At 46.1% G+C, this 12,548-nt stretch overlaps 1 protein-coding gene and 1 long non-coding RNA gene across 4 annotated transcripts in view; one reads left to right on the forward strand and one right to left on the reverse strand.

The window, feature by feature from the left end:
• Positions 1-12,548, forward strand: part of RTN1 (reticulon 1) — a 133,835-nt gene that overhangs the window by 50,146 nt on the left and 71,141 nt on the right. The gene's annotated exons all lie outside the window — the stretch shown is intronic.
• LOC308196547 lies at positions 72-6,450 on the reverse strand. The gene is made up of 2 exons (XR_013952274.1): positions 5,705-6,450; positions 72-2,258 (listed from the first exon to the last, which is right to left on the reverse strand). It is a non-coding gene; the product is annotated as an uncharacterized lncRNA (long non-coding RNA).

Raw genomic sequence — 12,548 nt, forward strand, 5'->3', positions numbered from 1 at the left:
AATCCCTTGTTCTTTTCGCGCCTAAACCCAGGCCTCAATGTTAACCCTTCAAAACCCCTTAGTGGCACGAATTGCTGGACCATTTCTTACAATTCCTCCCTTTTTTTTTTTTTTAATCATCAATTCGTGTCTCTCCTTCAACCTTTGTCAGTAACAATTGGATTTCATCAGTCAGTTCTCGGGGTGTCCACTTCTTAAGCATCATTATCGACACGTCACCTTTTCTCTCCACTGAAGTCATCACAAATTGGGTGCTATTTATTACTCGCCGTATCAACAACGTAAAGCAAGGTATCATACAAGGTATAAACAATAATGTCATTACACCACATAAAAATAAAAACAGCATCCTTTTAACCCATGGTTCACCAGGCAACCATGAAAAGAAATCCCAATCCATACCCTTCCAAGTTTGTACTGGGACGTGGGCTAACTTTCTAATTTCCTTTGTTATCTGCTTGACCACTTTTCCATTATCATCAATCTGTAGACAACAATTAGAATCGTTCAGTTTTCCACATACTCCCCCTTCTTCTGCTAGTAAATAGTCTAAGACCATTCTATGTTGGAATATAGCATTTCTCATTTGAGTGGATTGGTCAGCCAAAAGATCCAAGGCTGTCGCTGTTTGATTTGTTACAACCTCGAGGATAGCTTGCAACCTAATTATTCGGTTCAAATTATAAATAGGTTCTCGGGCTCCTGATATCAACTCATTTGGGTTCCAGGTGGCTGGCCCATAATGCTGTATGATTCTTTCAGGAGGCCATTCATCCTTTCCCCATTTTTGGGCACTACCCCCGGTTAAGGAAGTATCTATAGATCGTTTCACTCTGTTCAGGTCATCATATAATCTTATTCCTAAATGATCTCCTTGTGTCTGTGACAATAAAAAGAACAAGGGTCTTATGTACCCCACATAGCATATTCCCGACCAGTTTCCGGGTAGCCTCTTGTAAGCATGTTTGCCACACACCCAATAATGTCCCTTTAGGGCCCACGTCCCGTTTGGAAAATGACCATCCCATCCATCTTTACCCTTTGGGGCGTGATAATACAGAGTGTCCTTGTTACCGAGTGGTCCTGTTACAATGTCTGCCCCGTTTGTACTCGTATATGCACGCTTCCAAGCTCCCACGTTGGGTTTCCACTTACAGTCACAATTCAGTTCTCTTTGGCGACCTGTCATATTATAAGCCTTTTTCGCCGTCCAATCTTGAGAGTGTGGGAAGCGCCTTCAGTCATGGGGTTGGGCCCGCTTTCAGAGCTTGTGTTACCATTCAGCCCTTCAGGGTGATCCAGCTCCTGGAAAAACTAATCACAATTTTATTATGGGTTTAAAAGGTTCTCATGTTATTTTTCTCAGGACAAACTGATCTTGGTGTGGGAGAAGTCCGGTCGAGGCACTCTCACTCGGCGGTCAATACCCATAGGGGTTGCCTCCCTCGGTAGACCATACACGCCGCAGTGGAGGGTCCTACCCCGGTCTTGCCTTCTCCCTTTCCTCCCTTCAGCCTTGTCCTCATTATCCAGTGCCCTTAATTCATGCAGAACCTCATTGCTGGGATATCAGTTCCTCTTTAGTCTCAGTTTCAGTTCCCCAGGAGTGGACTCAACCCTCCAGGCTTCGGTAGTTATTGGTCCTTTTATTCTGGATGCGTGGGTCCAACCCCTTCTTGCTGTTCTCACAGCTGTTTCAGTAGTAAGTAAAACAAGGTACAGTCCCTCCCATCGGGGGTTCAATGATTCTTCTCTCCAGGTTTTTATTAAGACCTTGTCTCCTGGTTGTATTTTATGAATAGCAAATCCTAAAGGTGGTGTCTGAGTCATCATGCCAATTTCTCTTATCTCCTGTAATCTCCTTCCAATGGTAATTATGTATTTCTGGATACTATGATCCTCAACTACATTGTTCCCTAGGGGCATCCCTTGAGAATAAGGCATACCATATAACATTTCATACGATGATAATCCAGTCTCACTGTGTGGTTTAGTTCTTATGTTTAAAAGTGCCAATGGTAAGCATTTCGTCCAGGGCAGCTGTGTCTCGATCATTAACTTAGCCAATTGTTGTTTTATTGTTTGATTCATCCTTTCTACTTTCCCTGAGCTTTGTGGGTGCCACGGAGTGTGGTATTCCCACTGAATACCTTTCAAGGGGTACATCCTTCAAATCTTTGTGGCTGGCGTATGTTCGATTATTTCCACACAATTGTGTTCCAACGGTCCTTCTTCTGGAACGGTTCCTAGAAATACTGCTGGATATAACAGGTTAGTCGTTTTCAAGGTTATGTCATCTTGTTCAGTTAGGATTGCCTGATATTTCATCATCCAGCTGGGTGATAACCAGTGCCCCCCCCCCTTTGTTCCAAAACGGTTGTTACCATATGTGGTCCAAAAACTTCAATACGTTTTCCCATTTGAAGGCAAATAATTTTCTACTATCTTTATCAAGAGGTATGCAAAAGAAGGCATCCTTTAAATCTATCACGGTAAACCATTTATATTTCTCTTTCACAGATGTTAACAATGTTTAAGGATTAGCTACTACCGGGTGAATATCCTTTGTTATTTCATTTTTTGCTCTAAGATCTTTTACAGATCTATACTTGCCATTCGGCTTCTTTACTGGAAAAATTGGAGTATTGTATTCCGATTTACATTCTTCCAGAATCTGATATTTGAGAAATTTGTCAATAATTTTCACCATTCCTGTGCCTAGCTTCTATCTTAAGTGGATATTGTTTGATTCAAACAGGTTTGGCTCCTTCCTTTAATTCCACCTTTACCAGTTGTGCCAGTTTCGACTTCCCTGGTACATCTGTTTCCCGTACTGTTGCTATAACTGCATTTTCTACTTCTCTTGGAATATTAACAAAGGGTTTATCTTTGATCATTAGGATTTGGCCTACTTTGGACTCAGGTACCTTCATTATTAATTCTCCATCCTCAAAGGTTATTGTTGCATCTAATTTGGCTAATAGATCCCGTCCCAAGAGTGGCATCGGGCATTCTGGTACATACTAAAATTCATGGGTTAGTTCCTTACCCCCAAAACGCAAATCAAGGGGTTGTAAGAATGACCATTCCTCCTCTTTCCCTGTGGTTCCAATTATTGTAGTTGTCTTAGTTCCTAATCGTCCTTTTAAACTATTTAACACTGAATATGTTGCTCCTATTACATTTACAGCCTAATTAACACAGAGAAAGAAGCTCCCATAACCAACAAAAAATTCAAGCCTCTGTCTTCGTTTCCTAGCTTTATTTCAACTAGTGGACCTGCTAGGGTAGATGCCCCAGGTCCCCATCATTCCTGACTGTTGTAAGTTTGTCCTGCAGCCTAAGACAATTTCTTTCTGATATCAGGGGCTGATTGCCCTGGAAAGAGGCTAGCCAGTTGCCTCTCTCTCTCTTTTTTTTTTTTTTTTAAGCCAGGTCCATTTTTTTTTTTCATTGCATTTCAAAGTTGGTCCAGAAATTCAAAAATTCCATAAATTCCATAGGGGTTTCTTTTGGACCTTGTTGGAACAGATTCTCAACTCCCAATAGCCAATTTAACCAGATTTTAGTATTTACATAATTTCCGGGGTGATTAGGGTCTCAGTGAGGGGGTCGGTCAGGGGAATGCAATCGTTGAAAGTTCCCTGAGCGGTCCCATTGGCAATCTGAGCTCACACAGGAACTCAGGTTGTTTCAAGAGTTAGCTGCTTTTCTGTTTCCACGACAACTCTCTCGGACCCATCACGGTCCCCCTGCCCCAGAGGGCTCACACCGCGATTTAGAGATCTCAGCCTCGGGTTGAGGCGGAACTATTAACATTCCTACATCCTCTTCCCCTGCTCATTCAACTTCAAACAGCTCTGTTAAATACTACATGCCACACAACCTTTAACACCTTCAACAACCCTTTTAACACTTCCTTTATCTTTCTCCAGCCCGTACTTTTCTAATGCCAACACCAAAGGCTCAGTCAGGGGCCAACTTAATTCCAAACCTTTTCCCTCCAACATGCTGAAACAACATATCACTATACAACATTTCATCCTATTTTCCTTCTCTCCTCAAAAACATTGATTGCAAGACACGGTTATAGTCGATTGATCCATAAAGTGGCCATTTAGTTTATATAGTGGCCACCATTGATTGCAATACTTAGTGGAAGTCCTCTTGCTTTCTGTGCCCCCATTTCTAACAATATCCTTCCAATGTGCCAATATGCACCCAAGGAGGCTTTTTTTTTTTTTTTTTTTTTTTTTAGGACGCCTTTTTTTTTTTTTTTTTTGGATTTTCCCCTTTTCCTTGATTTCCCATTCCCTTTTATTTATTTATATTAGTTACTGTCCCTTGTTTCAATTTCCACGCAAACCTTTTTATTGCAGGTTTTTACTATCTTTTCCTAATCTTCTTCCCAAATGTCCCAATTCTCTGGGATTAAACTCTTCTTTCCACATACAAACTTTACTATTTCAGATTATTAATGAGCCCCATTCCAATCATAAATCCGCAGGACTTCGGAAAAACACCTGAAGCACTCAGCCTTCTGTCTTCTAGACAAACAATAACACCTTTTCCACAAAATTTACATTTCAATAAGACCGAATTTCAAGCCAAATGCTAATTTTTCTCATGCACTTTGTTAGTAAGCCTACACCAAACAAGGAATCACTCCTGTGTATCCGTCAAGATGGGGGTTTAAAAAGGTATTGAGGCCTAAATAAATTCGCTCTCCCCCTTCTTACCGAATTCCCAGGGCTCAGGCCCGAACCACCAAAGAAGTTACTCTCCGTTCTACCACTTTGATAATCAGTCAGCCCCCCTCCCCCGATACTTGGGAAACTGACCGAACACCACCGCGAATATACCCAAACTTCTAAACTGTTACTTAGATAATGCTCCCACCTTCCTCCTTGACACAGTCAAAACATTTAAGAACAAAACAGGATTACAAGATGCACCACCGGGGGTGGATTGTTAGGATATAGAGGTGGTAGGTTATCCAATGACTCCCATTCATCATCTTTTTCTTTTTCCTTTTTTTTTTTTTTATTTTTTATTTTTTTGTTCTCTTCTTCGTCAAACTTCTCGTCTGCTTTTAGTGTAAATATTGAGGCTGGAAAAGGACGTGAGATCCTGATCCATAATCCTGCATAATCACTTTCCTCCTGGCTAAAAGGTTCCTTTGAATTAACATGTATATTTAAGGCCTGGCAAACCCAGTCTTCAAAGGATCCGAAAACGGGCCAAAAGACATGTGGTCTTAAAGGCTCCTTCGGCCATTCTGTCATACAATACTGAACCATTTTTAATTTACTTTTTTCCTTTTCTGGGGCCCCTATCGTTCCAATTTCTAATCATTATCCCTAATGGACTTTCTGGTGGTATGTCTGGTAATTTGCTCCCTTTTCTCTGGTCCCGGGTCTTCAATTTTGTCTGACCCATCTAGGAATTTTACTGTGGCAATTCCTACAGCCCTTGGTTGCCTTAGTGAGAGTGTCTTGCAGGGGGTTTAGGACCTATCACCCACCCACGAATCCTATAGGAATCGCTTCGGTCCTTCACCGGCCAAGTCCCTCGCGGGAGATTGGAACCGCGGTTAGAAGACCTCCACAATCGCTTCGGAACTACGTTCCGTCTCAATCACACTCTCACACACACAGGCAACCGAAACCCACCCAACCGAACGGTATACACATTAAATACTTACGACTCCGTCGTCTTCGTTCGGATCTTCGCGCGCAGAATTACGGGCAAAATATAGTGCTGCAGCCGGCAAAGGGAGCTCATAAAAAAATCTAAATCTTTGCTTGCCCTTATTCAGGTTCAGGATGGTGTTAGCCCCGACCTGACTCGAACAGGAGCCACCAAATGGTGGGGGCGCCCCTCCTAGATCAAGTCAGAATTCAGGAACCAAGACCATCCCGGACGAGCCCCCAATTGTTATAAATGACTGAGTCCCAAATAGGATTACAATCAGAGTTTACAATTTATTAAACGAATAGAGGCAAGCAAACAGCGCTGGGTGCGCCGGGAGTCTCTGCTCCACCGGGACGCACACCCGTTACGTAAGGCATCTACTTTTTTATACTCCTAGGCTAATACATATTTATTACTACTTCTAAAAGAGGCAAGGTTATTATAATTGGTTTCCCGAATCCGATGTCGCCTGCTTATCAGTCTCTGTTACTTTCTCAGGGGCTGCTCGAACAGGGAGACAGGAAGGCCCTCATTCTTCCTCCTTATCTGGTGGTCCAGGGAGACAGGAAGACAGGAAGGCTCTCATTCTTCCTCCTTATCTGGTGGTCTCTTGGCCGGCTATCAGAAGTTACTGCACATCCGTGCAAAGTCAGTAGTTTTTCTCCGAAGAAATCCCTTGTTCTTTTCGCGCCTAAACCCAGGCCTCAATGTTAACCCTTCAAAACCCCTTAGTGGCACGAATTGCTGGACCATTTCTTACAGGAAAGAAGTGATCACAGAATCACAGAATCATCCAGGTTGGAAGAGACCTCCAAGATCACCTAGTCCAACCTCTGACCTGACACTAACAAGTCCTCCACTAAACCATATCACTAAGCTCTACATCTAAGTGAATCCCAATCAGATCAACAAGAAACATGATGAGAATATCGTCCTGTGAAGCTTTACAGCAACCTCAGTGAGGTCTGGAAAATGACGCACAGATTGAGAAACACTTTTACTCTTCCTTCCCCTTCAGCCAGCCTTGATGTCATTATTAACACCTCATCTGTACTAACTTGGCCCTCAGAGCTGTTTGCAGAGTCACAGCAGTGTTGCAGCTGTGGTGGCCTGAGGATACACAAGGCAGGACTGGTGAGGAGAGATAACTTCTAATGGACCAGCAAAATCACATTTGGTAGGGAAAGCAGACAGGCTCTCGGGCACAAGCGCTTCCTCGTGTCTCCTTCTGTTTGCCAGGGGCCCATCTCCAGCATCGTGGGCATTCAGAAGGAGGATGTGCAGCTTCAGGGCACAAAGTTCCTGCCGACAGGGATAAAGGACCAGCTCCTCAAGCTCAGCGAAGTGAACGATGCTCTTGCATTCCTGGGGAGAAACCTTTTTTCATGTGGTTTCTCAAATCAGGAGCCCACTTGAGTTCAAATGGCTGATGGGGGCAGGCTCACAAGCAGCTTATTTTCTCTATTTTGCTATAGCAAGGGATAGGAGGAGTTTTTTTTGGCAATCTCTGGCCTTTTCTTAGTCCTGCTAGGAGAGGTGTGTGTATCTTAGCCCCGTTGTTATGCATCTGTCCTCATGGGGGTCTGGAGTTATCACGAAACAGTAGAAGATGTAGCAAAATAGTACAAGAGACAGCATTACAAAAAAAAAGCCAGTTGAATGGTGACATTGTGCATAGCGTGATGTATGCTTGAATGCAGTTATAAATATTTTTTATGAATGTACGAGCATAATGCCTGCTGAATGAGAGACATGAGTAAGGAGAAGATCAGGCCAAGAGATGACTGCACAGCGGAGGCACTCGGGGACATTGGTTTCACACGAGGCAACGGCAGAAAGGGAGAGAGACAGAAAAAAGAAGTCACGTCTCACCCCTCCTGCGCTGCTTCTCTTGGCCATGGTCCACATGTGTCTCAGTGCTGGGGCCGGCCGTGCCACCAGCGCCTCTCTTGCCTCCCTCAGACCCTCCATCTCCTCTGTCCCTGACTTTCACAGGAGGGAAATCATTTATGATCTGCTGGAACTTGGTATTTTGGTGCGGGTTTTTGGATGTGGGTGGAGAGGGGAAGCAAGAGGGTGATTTGATTTTTGATCTTCCACCTCTTTGTCTGCTTTATAGCCTTGATCTGTAGGAGAGGACCAAGAGGACTGAGAGGCCCGGTACTGGGGCTGTATCAGGGGAAGTTAAACTACCCTGTAGCATGGCAAGTTTTTGCTTGGAAAGTATTTGATGTCACTACCCAAGGCCAGCTCTTTCCCTCCTTTACAGATGGTGACTTGGCTGGTCTCGTGCGTGTTGGAGATCGGGCTAAACGGGGGCTGGACTCAGCACGTCCTGCTGCGTCAGCTTTCAGCTGCAACACCTGGCTTTGGTAAGCTCACAGCTTGCCCAAACACGGTCCTTCACTGGCTTGTTAGGCTTCAGATGGGGAAGCTGTTGAGATAGCATGGCTTTGGGAGATGGTTTTCCACAGGACAAGTGCCAAAGCTGCCAAAAATGGGGAGCTGATGTTTTCAATGCATCACCTGTGGATGGAGCTGCACACAGATTTACTGGCCCCCTTCACTCAGTCCTGTAACTTGGAAACCTTAAAGAGCATCTTAGGTCTTTTATTTTCCTTCAGCAGTGTTAAGGAGCACCACATTTGGTTATACAATAATTTCTCTCAGCCTTTTTCATAGTTAACGAGTCAGGGATTCGGGGGAAAAGTTGTCTAAACTATTGAGTATTTGCTTACCGGTCCGCAGATTGCTTTATTATGTTGTAGTTGCTGTTTCTAAAAACCTCAAGAAAATATCTTCAAAGAACGAGAAAAATCCATGAGAGCGTTTTTGGCTCCTGTGTTCAGAGACCGAGGGCAGGGAGGGCATGAGAGGCTAACGGGGGCTAGCAGGGGACACACTAGTGCTGGGGCCAGTGGTTCTGCGGAGCCTCTTCCACCCAGCCAAAGGGATCCGAGTGCTTCCCTTTCTTGAAACGCTTTTCTCTCCCCGCATGTCTCAGGCCAAGCACTTCTGTACCCCTCGGTGTGGCTCCAGAGGAGAGGAACACGAGCTCTGCCTCGTAGGATCTCTGCTTCGTGCAGCACCTGAGACCAAAACCATCCAAAGCTGTTACCAGCAGCCTCTGAGCCATGCAACAACCCAACCCGCTCCCGGGGTCAGCCAGAGCCTGTTAAAGCTGCTCTGTCCTGACGAGCGTTGTAAAACCTTTGGGAACTGCAGGTGAACTGTGTGGTACAGGGGCTCATTTGCTTACCAGCCTCTCCCACCAAACCCCTCGTCACAAGGAGAGGAAGAATCACTGGGATTCCTCGGCTCGGAGGGGGGAACCCAACTGACAGCTGAAAACAGAGGATGTGCCCCATGTTGTAGGTACCTACAGACACAGCTTCCAAGGGACAGCTGCATTTTTCAGCCTAATATATACTCTGCTGAGGTGCTCCCTATCCTTTGGGAGATACCTTCGCTTCCTCCTCCATCCCTCTCCCTTTTCTGTGCTAAAAAGGGAGATAAAGCATCTTTATCCGTAATACAGATATCATTAAAGGAGCACTCCAACTTTTGAGGCTTTCCTTCTTATTTTTGCCTTCAGACACCAGCTCACAGCAGTGTGACGAGTGGGTGCTAATTACGGAGAAATACATTTCGACAACAGAGCCTTACTGCTGGTGAATACAGAAAAATTGCTCATTAGAGCAGCATGCTAATTAGTCAGATTGCCTTCCCTAGATATTAACATCCTGGCATTAATGCAGACCGGCAGCGTAATACTTGAATTAAACAATCTCAGGATAACATGCGCAGGACTTTACAACTGTTGTCCAGCCTGTGGGGCTTGCTGGGAATCCTATGGGGGGCTCCCACATGCTGCTCCCACAAAACCCCCCGTCCTGGGGTTCAGTAACTTGCTTATACAATTTCTTGGGGTTTTGTTGTTTTTGTATTGGGTTTTGTTTTTTTCCATATATATATATATATTTAATAAAATACACCTCATAGGATGTAGTGCATCATGCATATGATCTATTTAGGTTTAAACATGCTGATTCTTTTCCCAGACATCCACCTTTTACCTGCATGGTTTGGGGTGACCGCGCTGGTTGCATGATAGAGGCAGTGTCCCTGTCTGCTCGGTGGCTCTCTGCACGCATCAATGTACACGAGGTGTTGAAATCACACTGGAAAAAACCTCGTAGCCGTTGCACAGAACAACACAATAAAGGAAGCACAGCAGAAGCTGCTGTTCAAATGCAGAGGCTCTGTGGCAGCTCTGGGTGCCTTGTGGTGGTGCAGGGAGGCTCTGGGTTGGTAGAAGACTGCAGCACCCAGGCTTTCACGGGCAGCTTTGCAAACAGCAAATGCAGAAGCTGCAGTTTGGGTCCATGGAGCCGCAAGCAAAAGGTGCCTTTGTTGGGACACAGCCACGTGGGGCTTCCTCAGCAGCAACAGCATCTGCAGCTCCACGTCTCAGCTTTGCAGAGCTGCCTGCACGCAAGGGGAGCCAGCATCTCCCTGGGGTGCAGGGGCCAGCGCCTGCACAGGCAGCACTGCAGCAGCCGTAGCCACAGGAGGTTCCTCAGCCCCGTACCCTACCTGCTTCTGCCAGATATAGCGGCTCCGTCAGGCTAACCTAAGCGATACAAATGTGCACAGAAATAACATAACTGCTCGGGACAACAGCACTCGACTATCTACACCAGGATTTCCTCTTCTGCAGCCCTCTGGGCCCAGCCTTTGACTTGAATGCCAGTTTTTGCTAATTAGCTCAGTTTTATCTAATTAGCACCCGAATGGGAGTGCCTCCCCCAGCTGCCTCTGAGCTTGTGAAGAGCCCAGAGCTAGGGATATAGGTGAAGGAGCCAGGAAAAGCTTTTCCGGGGGGGGGGGGGGGGGGGATTTGCATAGCATGTCCTCACTTCTGCATGCTTTGAACTTGCCCTTGGGCTAGGCTGTTGGCTGAAGCCCGAGCTGGACAGTGCCTGCACCAGGTCTTCTTTGCAACTGACTTATTCATAACACATTTCCTTCCTTTGAGCTTGCTATGAATGTATTTTTTAATATTGGCCATGGTATTTTGCTCCTAGTTTGCCTTGGGAAATGGAGTGTGTCCTACATCTGTGTCTATTTTAAGGCTGGGCTCTGTCGCCTGCTGCCGGCTGGGGACGTGGCCGGGAGGAGCGCTGATAATGTGGGCGCTGCTCTTCTGTGCTGGGTGCTCCTGGGGAGCCCCAGCTGTGGCCTGGCTCAGATCCTGCGTGCACTGGTGTGCTCGTAACCCCAAATACTGTGCTGTGGGGTAGTACTCATCCTGCCTGACTTCAGTAGTTCAAAAGCTAGTGCTCTGGTTTAATGTGATTGAATGAGGTCTGTGTGCAGATAAATGACAACGAGGTACACCCAGAAAGCAAACTTTTGTTTTCAATCGCTCCCTTAAATTGTGAGGATTATTATATTTCCTTTGTGTTAGTTCAATTCATTAATTTGTGTTTTGGGGGGCCAAATATGTTTATGCTCTTTTACCTCTAAGGAAAAGTCCGTCTGCTCAGTGCAGAGCAGTGAAAGGGAACTGTGATTTATCCCTCCAGGTGGTTTGGGTGCCCTTCATAACGCTGCAGAAGGGAGCAGAGCCCAGCAAGGCAGTGCTGTCCACGTGCTGCTGGCCGCTTGTGTGCGTGGGTAGCACACCTGGTGCCTCAAGTCCAAGTGCATCTGCACAATTCCCTTTTTCCTGCTGCTATCTGAAGCAAACTCCTGCCTAGTGGTGACCAGGTAGGTGATGGATACCTGCGGTACAGTCACCTTAACCTTTATCAGATAAGGAAGGCTGGGGGGCTCTTCCAGCCCAGAGGGTTTTATGGTCTTTATACCCTCAGCCACCCTGGGTGCCCTCCTGTCACCCTTCTGAGTGTGCAGCCTCAGGTGATGCGCTCCTGGAGCTCTGCTGCGTGGCACAGTGCTCGTGTTGGCAGATGCTCTGCAAAGAGGGGTTAAACCCCAAAATCTCTCTGGCTACAGATGGGTTAAGAGGAATCGCAGGGCAAACGCTGTGCGGTGACTTGGTTCTTGTTTTATTTAGTGCTATACTCCGGGTGATGAGAGAGAGCAGAGGAATAAATGTGACTTTCTGCCTGAGGGATGGGCAGCTACTTGAAAAAGCAGGCATAAGTGTAAGGGGTTTCTTGGCTTGGAACGGCTTTTCTCTGAAACGCTTCTCTTGGTTAAACAGTCTCAGCATCTCAAGAGCTGGCTGGTGAGGTTGCTGCTCTCGTGCCAGGGCTGGAGGCAAAACCCTGCCCCTGCTTCCCTTGCTCCTGGTTCACCCTGGGACCTGGTGCCCCGATGGTTCCTCTGCCTGCACCGGTGCACAAACCTCTCCTCCTGGGCAGGTTGGTGCCACTGCACTGGACATGGCAGGGAAGGGCCATGCTGGTTGTACTGGGCTCGTCCTGGAGAGCGGCGTGGTGCTGTGAACTGCGTCTCGCCGTGCTCGGTGACTTTTCTGTTCTCCTCCTCCGGGGAGGTCCCGCACTGAGCGCTTGCATGCCTGAAGCTTGGAAAGGGGGAGAACATCCTCAGCGAGACAGTTTTCCATCCACTTTCATGTAATATTTAAGGCTCAGCCGAAGAGTTATCGTTTATGCAGTAGTGCCGGGGAGTGAATTTCGTATTGATTTAAAAATTAGCCATTTTTAGCTTACTATTTTATTCATCAGAATAAAAAAATCTTAGCTTCGGTAGGAATGTGCTGTGTGCTACTTGTCTGCAGAGCTATGCTCATTAATTTGTTCTTGGCATGGGGCTGGTAAAAGCACTTAATGCATCGTCCTGTTTACTCTTCTTGCCTCACCCGC

Source organism: Anser brachyrhynchus, assembly GCF_964034855.1.
Source record: "Anser brachyrhynchus genome assembly, chromosome: 5".
Taxonomy (NCBI): Eukaryota; Metazoa; Chordata; class Aves; order Anseriformes; family Anatidae; genus Anser; species Anser brachyrhynchus.